The sequence below is a fragment of the Leucoraja erinacea genome, chromosome 8 (genome assembly GCF_028641065.1).
Source record: "Leucoraja erinacea ecotype New England chromosome 8, Leri_hhj_1, whole genome shotgun sequence".
Classification (NCBI taxonomy): Eukaryota; Metazoa; Chordata; class Chondrichthyes; order Rajiformes; family Rajidae; genus Leucoraja; species Leucoraja erinaceus.
In genome coordinates this window covers 2,174,171-2,187,916 of record NC_073384.1, presented here as the reverse complement: position 1 = coordinate 2,187,916, position 13,746 = coordinate 2,174,171, and the positions used below count along the sequence as shown (strand labels likewise).

The window sequence follows — 13,746 nt, the reverse complement described above, 5'->3', positions numbered from 1 at the left end:
TTCAGTTCTCTGCATCTGGAACTTTTATCAGTTAAGAATATGGGTGACAGCCATGTTTAGCATTAGTTAGTTCAGCATGAAACCGGTAGACATTCGAAAGAATATTCGGTGACATGTCAAATCTCCCCAAACTTCTCAGTAAGCAGAGACATTGGTGTGCTTTCTTTGTGACTGCACCACTGTGCTGGGCGTAGGACAGATCGACAGAGATGAATATGCCCAGGAACGTGAAATTGAACCTTGTCCAAATTTGCACTCAAATATTTACGTATAATCTGCTCAGGGATATGTAGAATTTTACATGATTAGTGCTTAATAACAGGAGGTGCATAATCCAATTTCTGGGCAAAAATCTCTGGGTTGGACCTCAACTCATAATTATCCACATTTGAACAGAGTACTTTACAAACAGATGGTTCTTTCGCCTGGATGAGATTTTTTTTTTTAATTGCTTGTAAAGGTTTCATTACTACCATTACTTACAGCCTTAAAGTCTGTGTGTTTGAGTATTTTGTTATTCTACTTCATTGATGTAAAACCAGTTGAACATTCTAGCGAGACACTCCTAAAATGTTAATAACACCAGCCTAACTGGTTCCTATTTTGTTTGGGGTGTTTTCAGGGTAGTTTCATTGATTACAGTACAACAAAACGCCGAGTTCCTGACTTGCTGGATGAGCTTGTTTCCTGGAATGAGGAGAGATCGTGTGGAATGGAACTTTCACCTGAGAAGTTCAGAAGGCTGAGAGCTGACGTAATTGAAACTATAAAATCCTCATATGATCTGGGAAGGCCAATGCAGAGGGATGGTTTCCCCTGGTTAGCTATTCTTGAAATACAGGGCTGTGTGCTTGAATGTAGGAATTCTAAGATGAAGAGAAATACATATACTCAGAGGCATGTGTATCTTTGGAGGTGTCGAAACTGTAAATTCTCTATCCGTGCACATATTCAAGACAAGCAAATGGAATCAAGGAATATGGGGTTCATGTAAATTGTGAAGCCCAGATGGAGAATCAGTAAAAGAAAAAGACACAAAGTGCTGGAGTAACTCAGTGGGTCTCCATCCCTGGAGAGCATGAACAGGCAACCTTTTGGGTTGGGAGCTTTCTTCAGATTGAATCAGTGTCCTCTGATGGAGAATGAAACGGACCCAGAAAGACCATTCATGTTGGTGTTAGTTTAGTGATACATTGTGGAAATAGGCCCTTCAGCCCACCGAGCCCGGACTGACCATTGACCACTGTACCACCATACACTTGTTCTATGTCATCCCACATCTATGTTTCTTCTGGTCTAATAGTGGTTGAAAAGTACAACATGAAATGGCTATGCATTTCTACGATTATACATGCCATCATTTATTCCTGGTAAACAAAGAGGCACATGAGAGAAACTAACATAAATCATGAGACGAGGGAGAGAGCCAGAGAGTTGGAAAGCAACACCAAAGTTGTGAGGATAAAATAAAGTTTGTTGGAATGAGGAAATGTAGCTAAGAAAGGTGTTTGTTAGATTCAGATTGCAGATTGTATTTGATGGAGAAATCAGTTGCCCAGCTTTGAACTTTCATCATGGTTTGATTTTTATTTTTTAATTGCCAATGACCAGGTGACTTTTACAGAGTTTAAAAAAAAAAGTTCTGTAACTCACCACCCCTCCCCAAGTCCTATATTCGCTTTTGTTCCATTTCCCCTCCCCCCTGTACCCTTCCACCCATATCCCTCCTTCGGGCTTTAAAATTGCACTCCTCTTCTTCCTCCATTTCACATCATTTTTGTGTCCTTTTCACCTCTAGCTTTTGTCACTTACTCCACCCATCGGCCTATCTACCCTCACCTGTATCCACCTGTCACTCGCCAAGCTTTGCCCCACCCTATATCTTTTTTCCAGCTTTCTCTCCTGTCTACTCTATCAATCTGAAGAAGGGTCCTGACTAAAAATGTCACTTATCCATTCCCTCCATAGTTGCTGTCTGAGCTGCTGAGTTCCTCCAGCACTTTGTATATTGCTCAAGATTCCAGCATCTGCAGTTCCTGGTGTCGCCATTTTTAAAGCTCTATAAGTCACAAGATTTATTTTGCTGACCTTCATTTCAATGTCTAGTTTACTGAGGATTAAACATTAACCACCCGGGTGTAAATGAGTTGTAAGCTTTGCTTTGGATAAAGGCAGGTGCAGCCAAATCAATGTTTATTGTCAAAACTCGATTTAAAGATGATCCTCCCATTCCTTCTACGTACGACTTAGAACAGTACAGCACAGGAACAAGGCTACACCCTTGGACTACAATATCCGTGCTGAACACAATGAAAGAGTTGTTTGTTGATATAAGGAAGTGTGAATAGTGAGGGGATGAACACAACCCTGTCCTTATCAATGAAGCTGCTTTAAAGATGGATGATGGCTTTAACGTCCAATGTATCCAGATCACTAGCAATCTAATTTGGTCCCTTCACACTGATGCGGTGATCAAGAATGCGCATCAGACTATTTATTCTCTTCGGCACCTGAGAAGATTCAGTAGGTCCACAAGGAATCTTTCAAACTTTTACAGATGCACTATAGAAAGTATTCTGATGGGATGGTTCTCAGACTGGTGGCAACTTCTGTGCTCTTGACCTCCTGAATCTGCAAAGTGGTTAACACAGCCAAGTCCATCACAGGCGTGTCACTTCCTTCCATCCAGATCAACTTCATGGTGCGTTGCATCAGGAAGGCCGGAAGTATCAGCAAGGATGCCTGCTACCAAATGGGTGAGGCATGGTAGATAGCAAGGTATGGCAAGATTGTGTCTTTACTTTAAACAATAAAGCACTGGTATTTAAAATTGTAAGGAATGCCCTTGTTATGCTGAGACTTCAGCCACTGACAGGAAGGATGGACACAATGGGTTTTGATTCCCACCCACCCAAAACAAGAGGTGCTGAATGGCTGGTACCTGTTGTCATGGGAATTTTGTTAGGAGCCCACCAAGAGGAAATGAACAGGAGTGAAATCAAATTTTAAAGATCTTGACAATTAAAAATTAGGGGATAAATAACTTAGGTACAAAAATCGGTCATGCAGGTCTATCAGTCTATAATGGCCTTTTAGGTTATCTATGACTTGACAATATTAGGCTTTTGAGGCTGCATATCCCTCAACACTGTCAGCTTGCAAACATCTACTGTTGGGAAATATTACTACTGGATCTACAGACCCATGGAATCACCAAACTCTTGACATTCCTGGCCGGCAATGACGTTTATGAAAGGGGAATATTGTAGGATAGTTTGACAGTTGACAAATAGAAGGTTTTTTCTCCTTGTCATCATGGCCAATACTCCCAGTGATGGTGCTGAGGGAATGCTGAGGAACTGAGGGACATCCACACTGTCTGAGGGGCAGTACATGGAGCCCTGCACTGTGAGAGAGAGCAGTACAGAGAAGTGTTGCACTGTAAGAGAGTACAGACGAATGTTGCACTGTTAGACATTATCCTGGTATTCTTTCCTCAGTGTTTGCTCAACCTTTATTTCAACAGTAACGCCACTTCAAATGTGCATCATTGGTTCCAAATTACTAAGAGACATTCTGAGTCACGAAGAGTTGTAAAACAATGCAACTCCCTTATTTATTTACAGGATCTTGGTTCTTGGTTTCTTAGTCCTCCAAAATATTCCAAATGGAATTTAAACTGGAGGTGGATATATATGTATAATAATTAACTATCCATGTAAAAATGTCTACCACTTCTAAAGTTTTTTGATGTCATAGTGTGCCTTTCAAAACAAAATGTGTTTTAGTGCCGTGGCAGAGATTATTGTTTAGTTATCCACTATTTGACGTGTGAATTTACAATGATCACGGACCAGATAAGATATTGAAAGGTGTTTCATTGTCCCATAATATGTCAATTATTTAGTGCAGCAGTGTTTAGTTTCTGCATTGAACTGTGCACAAATAGCATCAGTAATTGCTTGCTCTCCATTCTGTTTAGAATCATTGCTTTGCTTGCCCTCTTGCAAATCAATTGGTTTCACCTGTGGAAGATGTTCTGTAATGTCACCCACCTGCACCAGCTCAACTGTTTCCCACCTCTTAAACTTTTCCCTCTAGATCCCAACCAATCTAGCCAAATCTTTTAGCCAAAGGGCAGCTCGTTGGCGCAGCGGTAGAGTTGCTGCCTTACCACGCTCACAGTGTCAGAGACCCGGGTTCGATCCTGATCGTACGTTCTTCCCGTGACCTGCGTGGGTTTTCTATGAGATAGAAACATAGAAAATAGGTGCAGGAGTAGGACATTCGGCCCTTCGAGCCTGCACCGCCATTCAATATGATCATGGCTGATCATCCAACTCAGTATCCTGTACCTGCCTTCTCTCCATACCCCCTGATCCCTTTAGCCACAAGGGCCACATCTAACTCCCTCTTAAATATAGCCAATGAACTGGCCTCAACTACCTTCTGCGGCAGAGAATTCCAGAGATTCACCACTCTCTGTATGAAAAAAGTTTTCCTCATCTCGGTCCTAAAAGATTTCCCCCTTATCCTTAAACTGTGACCCCTTGTCCTGGACTTCCCCAACATCGGGAACAATCTTCCTGCATCTAGCCTGTTCAACCCCTTAAGAATTTTGTAAGTTTCTATAAGATCCCCCCTCAATCTTCTAAATTCTAGCGAGTACAAACCGAGTCTATCCAGTCTTTCTTCATATGAAAGTCCTGACATCCCAGGAATCAGTCTGGTGAACCTTCTCTGTACTCCCTCTATGGCAAGAATGTCTTTCCTCAGATTAGGAGACCAAAACTGTACGCAATACTCCAGGTGTGGTCTCACCAAGACCCTGTTCGGTTTCCTCCCACACTCCAAAGACGTACAGGTATGTAGGTTAATTGACTTGGTATAAAAGTAAAAATTGTAGCTAGTGTGTGTAGGATAGTGTTAATGTGCGGGGATCGCTGGTCAACGTGGGCCGATGGACCTGTTTCCGTGCTGTATCTCTGAACTAATCCAAACTGTAGTATAGAGCATTTATTCTGGTTCATCAACCACTCAGAGTAACATCAAGTAAATTAGCAATTCCAGGATCAGTCAGGTTCACTAAGTTGGTGGGAGAAACATATGACAAACTGCAACTTCCTGCATCGCGGTGGCACAGTGGTAGAGTTGCTGCCTTACAGCAAAATGCAGCGCCAGAGACCCGGGTTCGATCCCGACTACGGGCGCTGTCTGGAGGGAGTCTGTACATTCTCCCCGTGACCTGCGTGGGTCATCTCCGAGATCTTCGGTTTCCTCCCACATTCCACAGATGTACAGGTTTGTAAGTTAATTGGTTTGTTAAATGTAAAAATTGTCCAGTATAAAATTGTCCAACTTCCAGTATAGTCTCTGGTGGTCTCTTCAGAAGGTACAAGGTACTCCCACTGAACATCAAATAATCACATCTTTAATTATCCACGCACTGGACAAATGTTAGAAACATAGAAAAATAGGTGCAGGAGTAGGCCATTCGAGCCAGCACCGCCATTCAATTTGACCATGGCTGATCATCCACAATCAGTACCCCGTTCCTGCTTTACCCCCCCCCCCCCCCCCCATATCCCTTGATTCCTTTAGCATAAGAGCTAAATCTAACTGTTGAAAACATCCAGTGAATTGGCCTCCACTGCCTTCTGTGGCAGAGAATCCAACAGATTCTCAACTCTCTGGGTGAAACTCTCTCCTCAACTCTATTGGGTAATTAGTTCTCACGGCAAGTGTTACGTTGCTCCAGGTTCAGAAACAGGAACAGCTTCTTTCCCACAGCCATCAGGCTATTAAACACAACAGCAAACAAGCTTTGAACAATAACAGTCTATTTATTTCTATTGCACTTTATCTGTTTATTTATTGTGTGTCATGATCTATAGACCCACTGATCTTTATCTCCCGTTCTGTATTATGTTTACTTATCCTGTTGTGCTGCAGCAAGTAAAAATGTCATTGTCCTATCTGGGACACATGACACTAAAACTCTCTTGACTCTTGTCCAAAGATCATAGAGCTCTGTGATCTTTGCTCTTGACTCATTTCAGAAGTGACTGAGCTAGCAGCTGAAGCTTTTCACTGTACCTCGATACACGTGACAATAAATTAAACTAAAGTAACAGTTGTCAAAATGATTGGAGGAGGATCCTGAATAAAGGGGTCAGCAAGTTAGGACTGAAAGGAGGTTTATTTTCAATAACACACACAGGATCTCAGTCCATGAATATGTTCAAGACTTTTAATGTTTTGGTTTAGGAAGGAACTGCAGATGCTGGAAAATCGAAGATACTGGACTAGTTTCTCCAGTATTTTTGTCTACCTTTGAAGTTTGATAACGTTTTTGATCATTTAGAGTAGGTATGTTGCAAAACCTACCTTGAGCGGGGCTGCAGATCTGTCCCAGCCCGTGTGCGTGATTTTGGCGCCTTTGAGAGGGGGGGCGGGTTTAAAACGCGATTTTCCCTAGGCTATTCAAATCGAGGTTGTTCAGCCGACTTAGTTGCTGACGAAAAATCGCTGCGAGGTTCGTTCGCTGCGACTATTTTTTAATTTAAATGGTTAATTTAATTGATATAGTAGGTTAGATATTATCCTCTAAACCCGCGACCGCCGACAATGGGATGGATCTCATACAGGGGACAACAGAAGGTAGGCTGTTTATTTTTACATTAAAAAGCACTTCTTAAGATTCCTTTATACAAAGTTTTATGTTGCGAGTAGCTAATTTGGGGCCCCATTAAATCCCGCAGTATTTTTCTGGGCATATGGGGGTACAAATCTACCGCAATGGGAACGTTCTAAACCAGCGCGTTCCACAGGATCCCACTTGAAAGCTGATTTAAATGGCCATTAATTTACAGCAATTTAACAATAAATTCCTTCCATTTGGCCTATAAATTAATGTAAGTGAGATTTAAAAATCATGTTTTATTGTGAATTCTTTGTGAATGTTATTTGGACACTTAGGCTATTTAAAAATGTTAATCTCCAACCCGTGGAGCTGGAGACCACCACCCGACCCGTGGAGCTGGAAAACGCCACCCGACCCGTGGAGCTGGAGGACGCCACCCGACCTGTGGAGCTGGAGACCACCACCCGACCCGTGGAGCTGGAAAACGCCACCCGACCCGTGTAGCGGGAGAACGCCACCCGACCCGTGGAGCTGGAGACCACCACCCGACCCGTGGAGCTGGAGAACGCCACCCGCCACCCGACCCGTGGAGCTGGAGACCACCACCCGACCCGTGGAGCTGGAGACCACCACCCGACCCGTGGAGCTGGAGAACGCCACCCGACCCGTGGAGCTGGAGACCACCACCCGACCCGTGGAGCTGGAGAACGCCACCCGACCCGTGGAGCTGGAGACCACCACCCGACCCGTGGAGCTGGAGACCACCACCCGACCCGGGGAGCTGGAGACCACCACCCGACCCATGGAGCTGGAGAACGCCACCCGACCCGTGGAGCTGGAGACCACCACCCGACCCGTGGAGCTGGAGAACGCCAGGTAAGCCCCGGGGCTGGAGGCCATCAGCAGAGCCGCGGGGCTGAAGACCGCCTGCGGAGTAACGCAGACGCGGAGCAACGGTGCGGCAGAACACCAGCGCGCACCAAGCCAGCTCGGCCCACCAGAAGCACCAACAGACGGCGACGGATACGAAAACACCGCCGGGGACGCAGAGGTGGGTTAAAGGCCAGGTTAGAGCTAGCCCCACACAGGGCAGCGATTCCTAGCCTTTTCCTCGCCAACGTGCGCTCACTGGCAAACAAAATGGATGAACTCCGGCTAAGGATCACCTCCCACAACCGGATCAAGGACTGCAACATCTTGATCTTCACTGAAACTTGGCTCAACACTGACGTTCCTGACAGCGCCATCCAGCTATCGGGGCGTCATTTACTCCGAGCGGACAGGACATCAGACTCTGGTAAGACCAGAGGGGGGGGTCTGTGCAATTATGTAAACAAAGCCTGGTGCACGGACTCCACCATCATCGAGAGTCACTGCTCAGCTAACCTTGAATTCCTCTTGGTTAGATGCAGACCGTTCTATCTGCCCAGAGAGTTCACCTCCACTGTTGTGACTGCAGCCTACATCCCTCCTGATGCTAATGCCAAGCTTGCAATGAAAGAGCTGCATACTGCCATTAGCAAACAGACTCACAACCCCGAGGCAGCCTTCATTGTTGCGGGTGACTTCAATCACTCCAACCTGAAGACTGTACTCCCCAAATTCCACCAACATGTATCCTTCCCCACTAGAGTAGACAAGACACTGGACAAAGTCTACACCAACATGGCTGAAGCTTACAAAGCCACCCCCCTCCCCCACCTTGGTCAGTCTGATCACGTCTCATTGTTCCTGCTCCCTAAGTACTCCCCACTCATCAGACGGGTTAAACCAACTGTAAGGACAGTTAAAGTCTGGTCAGAAGAAGCGGACTTCACACTTCAGCAGTGTTTTGGAAACACTGACTGGAAGGCGTTTGCAGCCCAGGCCACCCTTGACTCTCACACGGACATTGATTCCTATACATCCTCTGTTCTGGACTTTATAAACTCCACCATCAATAGTGTCACCTCCCTCAAACAGGTGACCATATACCCGAATCAGAAGCCATGGATGAACAGCGAGGTCAGGCTACTGCTGAAAGCACGGGACACCGCTTTCAGGTCAGGCGATGCTCGAGCCTACAGTTCATCCAGGGCTAACCTGAAGAGGGGCATCAGGAAGGCCAAGCACTGCCATAAGCTCAGGATTGAGGAGCACTTCAACAACAACTCCGACCCCCGACGCATGTGGCAAGGCATCCAGGCCATCACGGACTACAGACCCTCCAACATCACCCCCACATCCAGCGACGCCTCCTTCCTTGAGGAGCTTAACCACTTCTATGGCCACTTCGACAGGGACAATCTAGAGACAGCCATCAAGGCTGTGCTACCTGCCGATCACCAACCCCTCACACTCACCCCCTACGACGTGTACGTGGCACTGAGTAGGACTAATGCACGTAAGGCTGCTGGCCCTGACGGCATCCCCGGGCGCGTGCTCAGTGCCTGTGCTGCGCAGCTGACAGACGTCTGGACTGACATCTTCAACCTGTCACTTGCCCAAGCAGTTGTCTCCACTTGCCTTAAAGCCACCTCCATCGTGCCAGTGCCTAAACACTCCACTGCGGCAAGCCTCAACGACTTCCGCCCAGTTGCACTTACCCCCATCATCACCAAGTGCTTCGAGAGGCTGGTCCTGGCACACCTCAAAAGCTGCCTACCCCCCACACTGGATCCCTATCAGTTTGCCTACCGCAAGAACAGGAGTATGGAGGATGCCATCTCAACGGCACTTCACTCCGCCCTCTCCCACCTTGACAACAGAGACACTTATGTAAGAATGCTGTTCATCGATTACAGCTCAGCATTCAACACCATTATTCCATCAAAACTGATCACCAAACTCGGTAACCTGGGCATCGACCCCTCCCTCTGCAACTGGATACTGGACTTTCTAACCAACAGACCCTAGTCTGTGAGGTTAGACAAGCACACCTCTTCAACCCTCACCCTGAACACCGGCGTTCCTCAGGGCTGTGTGCTGAGCCCCCTCCTCTACTCCCTCTTCACCTATGACTGCACACCTGTACATGGTACTAACGCCATCATCAAGTATGCAGATGATACAACGGTGATTGGCCTCATCAGCAACAACGATGAGCTGGCCTACAGGGAGGAGGTCCAGCACTTAGCAGCATGGTGTGCTGACAACAACCTGGCCCTTAACTCCAAGAAGACCAAGGAGCTCATTGTAGACTTCAGGAAGTCCAGAGGTGGCACGCACACCCCCATCCACATTAACGGGACGGAGGTGGAACGTGTTTCTAGCTTCAGGTTCCTGGGAGTCAACATCTCCGATGACCTCTCTTGGACCCACAATACCTCTACTCTGATCAAGAAGCTGAAGTTGCAATACTTCAGGGGTGGTCGCACCATGCATCTCTCAGCGTCTCTTCTTCTGAGGAGACTGAAGAAGGTCCATCTGTCTCCTCAGATCCTGGTGAACGCTGAAGAAGGACCCTGGTGAACATTCTACCGCTGCACCATCGGGAGCATCCTGACCAACTGCATCACAGTATGTGGTATGGCAACTGCTCTGTCTCCGATCGGAAGGCACTGCAGAGGGTGGTGAAAATTGCCCAACGCACCACCGGTTCCACGCTCCCCTCCATTGAGTCTGTCCAAAGCAAGCGCTGTCTGCGGAGGGCGCTCAGCATCGCCAAGGACTGCTCTCACCCCAACCATGGACTGTTTACCCTCCTACCATCTGGGAGGCGCTACAGGTCTCTCCGTTGCCGAACCAGCAGGTCGAGGAACAGCTTCTTTCCGGCGGCTGTCACTCTACTAAACAACGTACCTCGGTGACTGCCAATCACCCCCCCCCCCCCCCCGGACACTTATTATTTATTTTTTATTCAAATCGTTTGCTATGTCGCTCTTCAAGGGAGATGCTAAATGCATTTCGTTGTCTCTGTACTGTACACTGACAATGACAATTAAAATTGAATCTGAATCTGAATCTTTTCTTAAGAAATGGATAGATGTTTAGATCTAATAATTGAAGTTATGTAATTAGCTACAATTGGGTAACTAACTAATTATATGCTTTAATTTCAGGCCATCCAAGTAAGATTGTTTCATATTTATTTCAGAATGCTTCAATCGATAATAACTGAAAATTTCTTTCAGTTCTCTTAATTTTTAATAAAGTTATGGGCTTTAGACTGTCCTCGATCACAACCTTTGAGTTAAGTTAGGTATAAACCTACCTGACTCGTGGCTGAGCATCTGCCCCACCCCTTGTGTGTGATTTTGGCGCTGTTTAGAGGGGGCGTGTTTAAAACGCGATTTTTACTAGGCTGTTCCAATCGAAAATGTTCAGCCTAGTAAATCATTAACGGAAAATCGCTGAAAGACCCCGTCGCAAAAGGTATTATTAGTTTTTATGGCCTTGTATAATATTTATAGTAGTTTAAAAATCATGCTCTCACTCCGCAACCTCTCGCAGCCCAAGGGTTTTATAAAGCAAACAATTAAAGGTATGTACCTTATTTTTACATTAAATGGGGCATGTATATAACCCTGTATATAAAGTTTTCTATAGCGAGTAGTTCATTTTGGGCTCTTCATATCCCGCAGTATTTTTCTGGGCACTTGAGGGCACAAATCCAGAGCAATGTGAACGTTCTAAACCAGCGCGTTCACAGGAACCCACTAGAAAGCCGATTTACATTGACTTTAATTTGCAGCAAATAAACACTAAATTCCTTCCATTTGGCCTATAAATTGATGTAAATGAGATTTAAAAATCATGTTTTATTGTGAATTCTTTGTGAATGTTATTTGGACACTTAGGCTATTTAAAAATGTTAATCTTTTCTTAAGAAATGGATAGAAGTTTAGATCTAGTAATTGAAGTTTGGAATTAGCCACAATAGGGTAACTAACTAATTATATGCTTTAATTTCCGGCCATCCAAGTAAGATTGTTTCATATTTGTTTCAGAATGCTTCAATCGATAATAACTGAAAATTTATTTCAGCTCTCTTAATTTTTAATAAAGTTATGGGCTTTAGACTGTCCTCGATCACAACTTTTGTGTTAAGTCAATGGAAAATCAATAGGGAACAAGATGCTAATTTCCGAGTATGAAAATGGCAATTACGTTTTTAATACTGAAGATATGAAAGTGAATTAGGTGTCAAATTAAACTTCTTTTTGTGCTTTATCTGATGAGATAATTTAAAGACTTGATTTTAAAAATCTCAAAATGTTGTAACATTGCTACAGTGAGTATTGAACTTACAACTGGGCAGCTGAAAGCTGCTGCTGCTGCTGCTGTTGTTGTTGTTGCTGTTGTTGTTGCTTCTTCTGTTAACGTGTGCTGTCAGCAACCAACCTAATGTCAAGACCATTGACCGAAGACACACACAACACATGTGAGCGGGTCAGGCAGCGTGTGTGGAAAGAGGCACTGGCTGATGTTTGGGTTGGTGACGCCGCTTCGCTCTGCAGTTGCCGCACGTGCGGCATTTTGGCGGGAGCCCGCGGGGTGGCGGTTGGTCGCGCGCCCGTCACGTGACGCTGGGCGGTTGGCGGCGCGAGGCCACTGGCAGGTGGGGGCGGCGGTGGCGCGGTGACGTCGCTCCGTGGGCGGGACCATGCCGTGACGTAGCGCCGTGGGCGGGTGGCGCCGCGCATTGACGAGCCGCGGTGGGCGGGTGGCGCCGTGACGTGAGGCGGTGGGCGGGGCGGGACCCAACTGTGACGTTGATCACTGGGCGGGGCCGCGCATTGGCGTGCCGCCGTGGGCGGGGGGGGTGTTGACGGGCCGTGGCGTTGCCGTGCCGTGACGTCAGACGCGGGGTGGAAGGTGAGCGCGGCGGGCGGGCGGGTGGGCCGGGCCGGAGCGGGGAAGCTGACGGTCCGTCTCCAGCGCGGAAAATGGCAGCTGGGCGGCTGCGATAACCTGCTCCTTGCCGCACGGTGTCCGGCACAGCCATGTGACGATCCCCAGGTGAGGCCGGGGTGGGCAGTGAGGTGACGGCTGGGCTGGGGAGGGAGGGAGGGAGCGAGTGAGGCCTACCCTACCCTACCCTACCCTCCCCTGCGGCCCCGACCTCCAGCCCCGACACCGCTGCTGCGGGAGGGCCCAACTACTGGAGCCCCGGCCCTGACACCTCGCCTACCGGGCCTGAACTCAGCTACTCGAGCCGGGCGCCGCAGCAGCCGCCCTTCCCGCTTCAGCCCCGAGCCGGCAGTCTGAGCCGGGGGCAGTGGGAGCTGTGGCCGCTGCCCTCACCTTCCCACACCGTTGCCTCGCACCGCACGTCGCCGCTTCAGCTCAGGACACCTGGTTGAAGCCAAGTCTGGTTCATGTAGCATCACCACTCCGTCCGAGGGCTTGTCTATTCGGCTGTACCAAGTTACAGCTGCCGGCCTAAGGTGCCGGTACCGCCGTCTGTAATGTTTCAAACATCAGTCTGAAGAAGGGTCTCGACCAGAAACGTCACCCGTCCCTTCTCTCCTGAGTCGCCGCTGAGTTACTCCAGCATTTTTGTGTCTGCCTTTAATATAATCACACGTTCCATTTACCAAGTGGAAAATTACCACCCTATTAAGTTAACAAAGTTCAAGCAACATCATTTCCATAACATTACTCCCGTTTGTAATGAGGGAATAATTTTACGTAATCTTCAAGCTGAGTATTTCAATGTGATGTTATTTAAACGTGGGTTACTTTCAAATCAAATCTGTACTTACAATGACCTACAGGATTTCTGTTCCATCGTTACATCAAAATACATACTTGAGCAGAACATTATACATTTATAAATTGAGCAAAGTTTAATCGAGTGTCTGAGTAGGAAAGGTGTTAACTTCTGCACAATAATGACAGTTCGTGTGGGAACAGTTTCAACTATGATATTAAGGCCACCTTATTTTAAAGATGTGTTTAAAAACTCGGTATGAATCCTTTATTACAATTTTGAACAAAATTGGTTTACGGCAGGGCAACTAATTGTAAGTTTCTTCTTCAGTTAATTTACTTTGACAACTGTGACCAGAGAGACAAGGTCAGAAATAAAAGAAGACTGCAGGCTGGGAATGTGGAATAGAAACAATGTTGGCGATCGCTATTGTCTGTGGAAAGAGAAACAGTTTTAAGATGCACAATTC

The 13,746-nt window shown here is 46.7% G+C and overlaps 1 protein-coding gene across 1 annotated transcript in view; it reads left to right on the top strand.

Moving 5' to 3' along the window:
* The first annotated feature begins 12,455 nt into the window (after window positions 1-12,455).
* Window positions 12,456-13,746, top strand: part of LOC129699245 (aftiphilin-like) — a 55,206-nt gene continuing 53,915 nt past the window's right edge. Inside the window, exon 1 of the mRNA XM_055638865.1 lies at window positions 12,456-12,583. The gene's annotated coding sequence lies outside the window, so the exon portion shown is untranslated. The remainder of the gene's footprint in view (window positions 12,584-13,746) is intronic.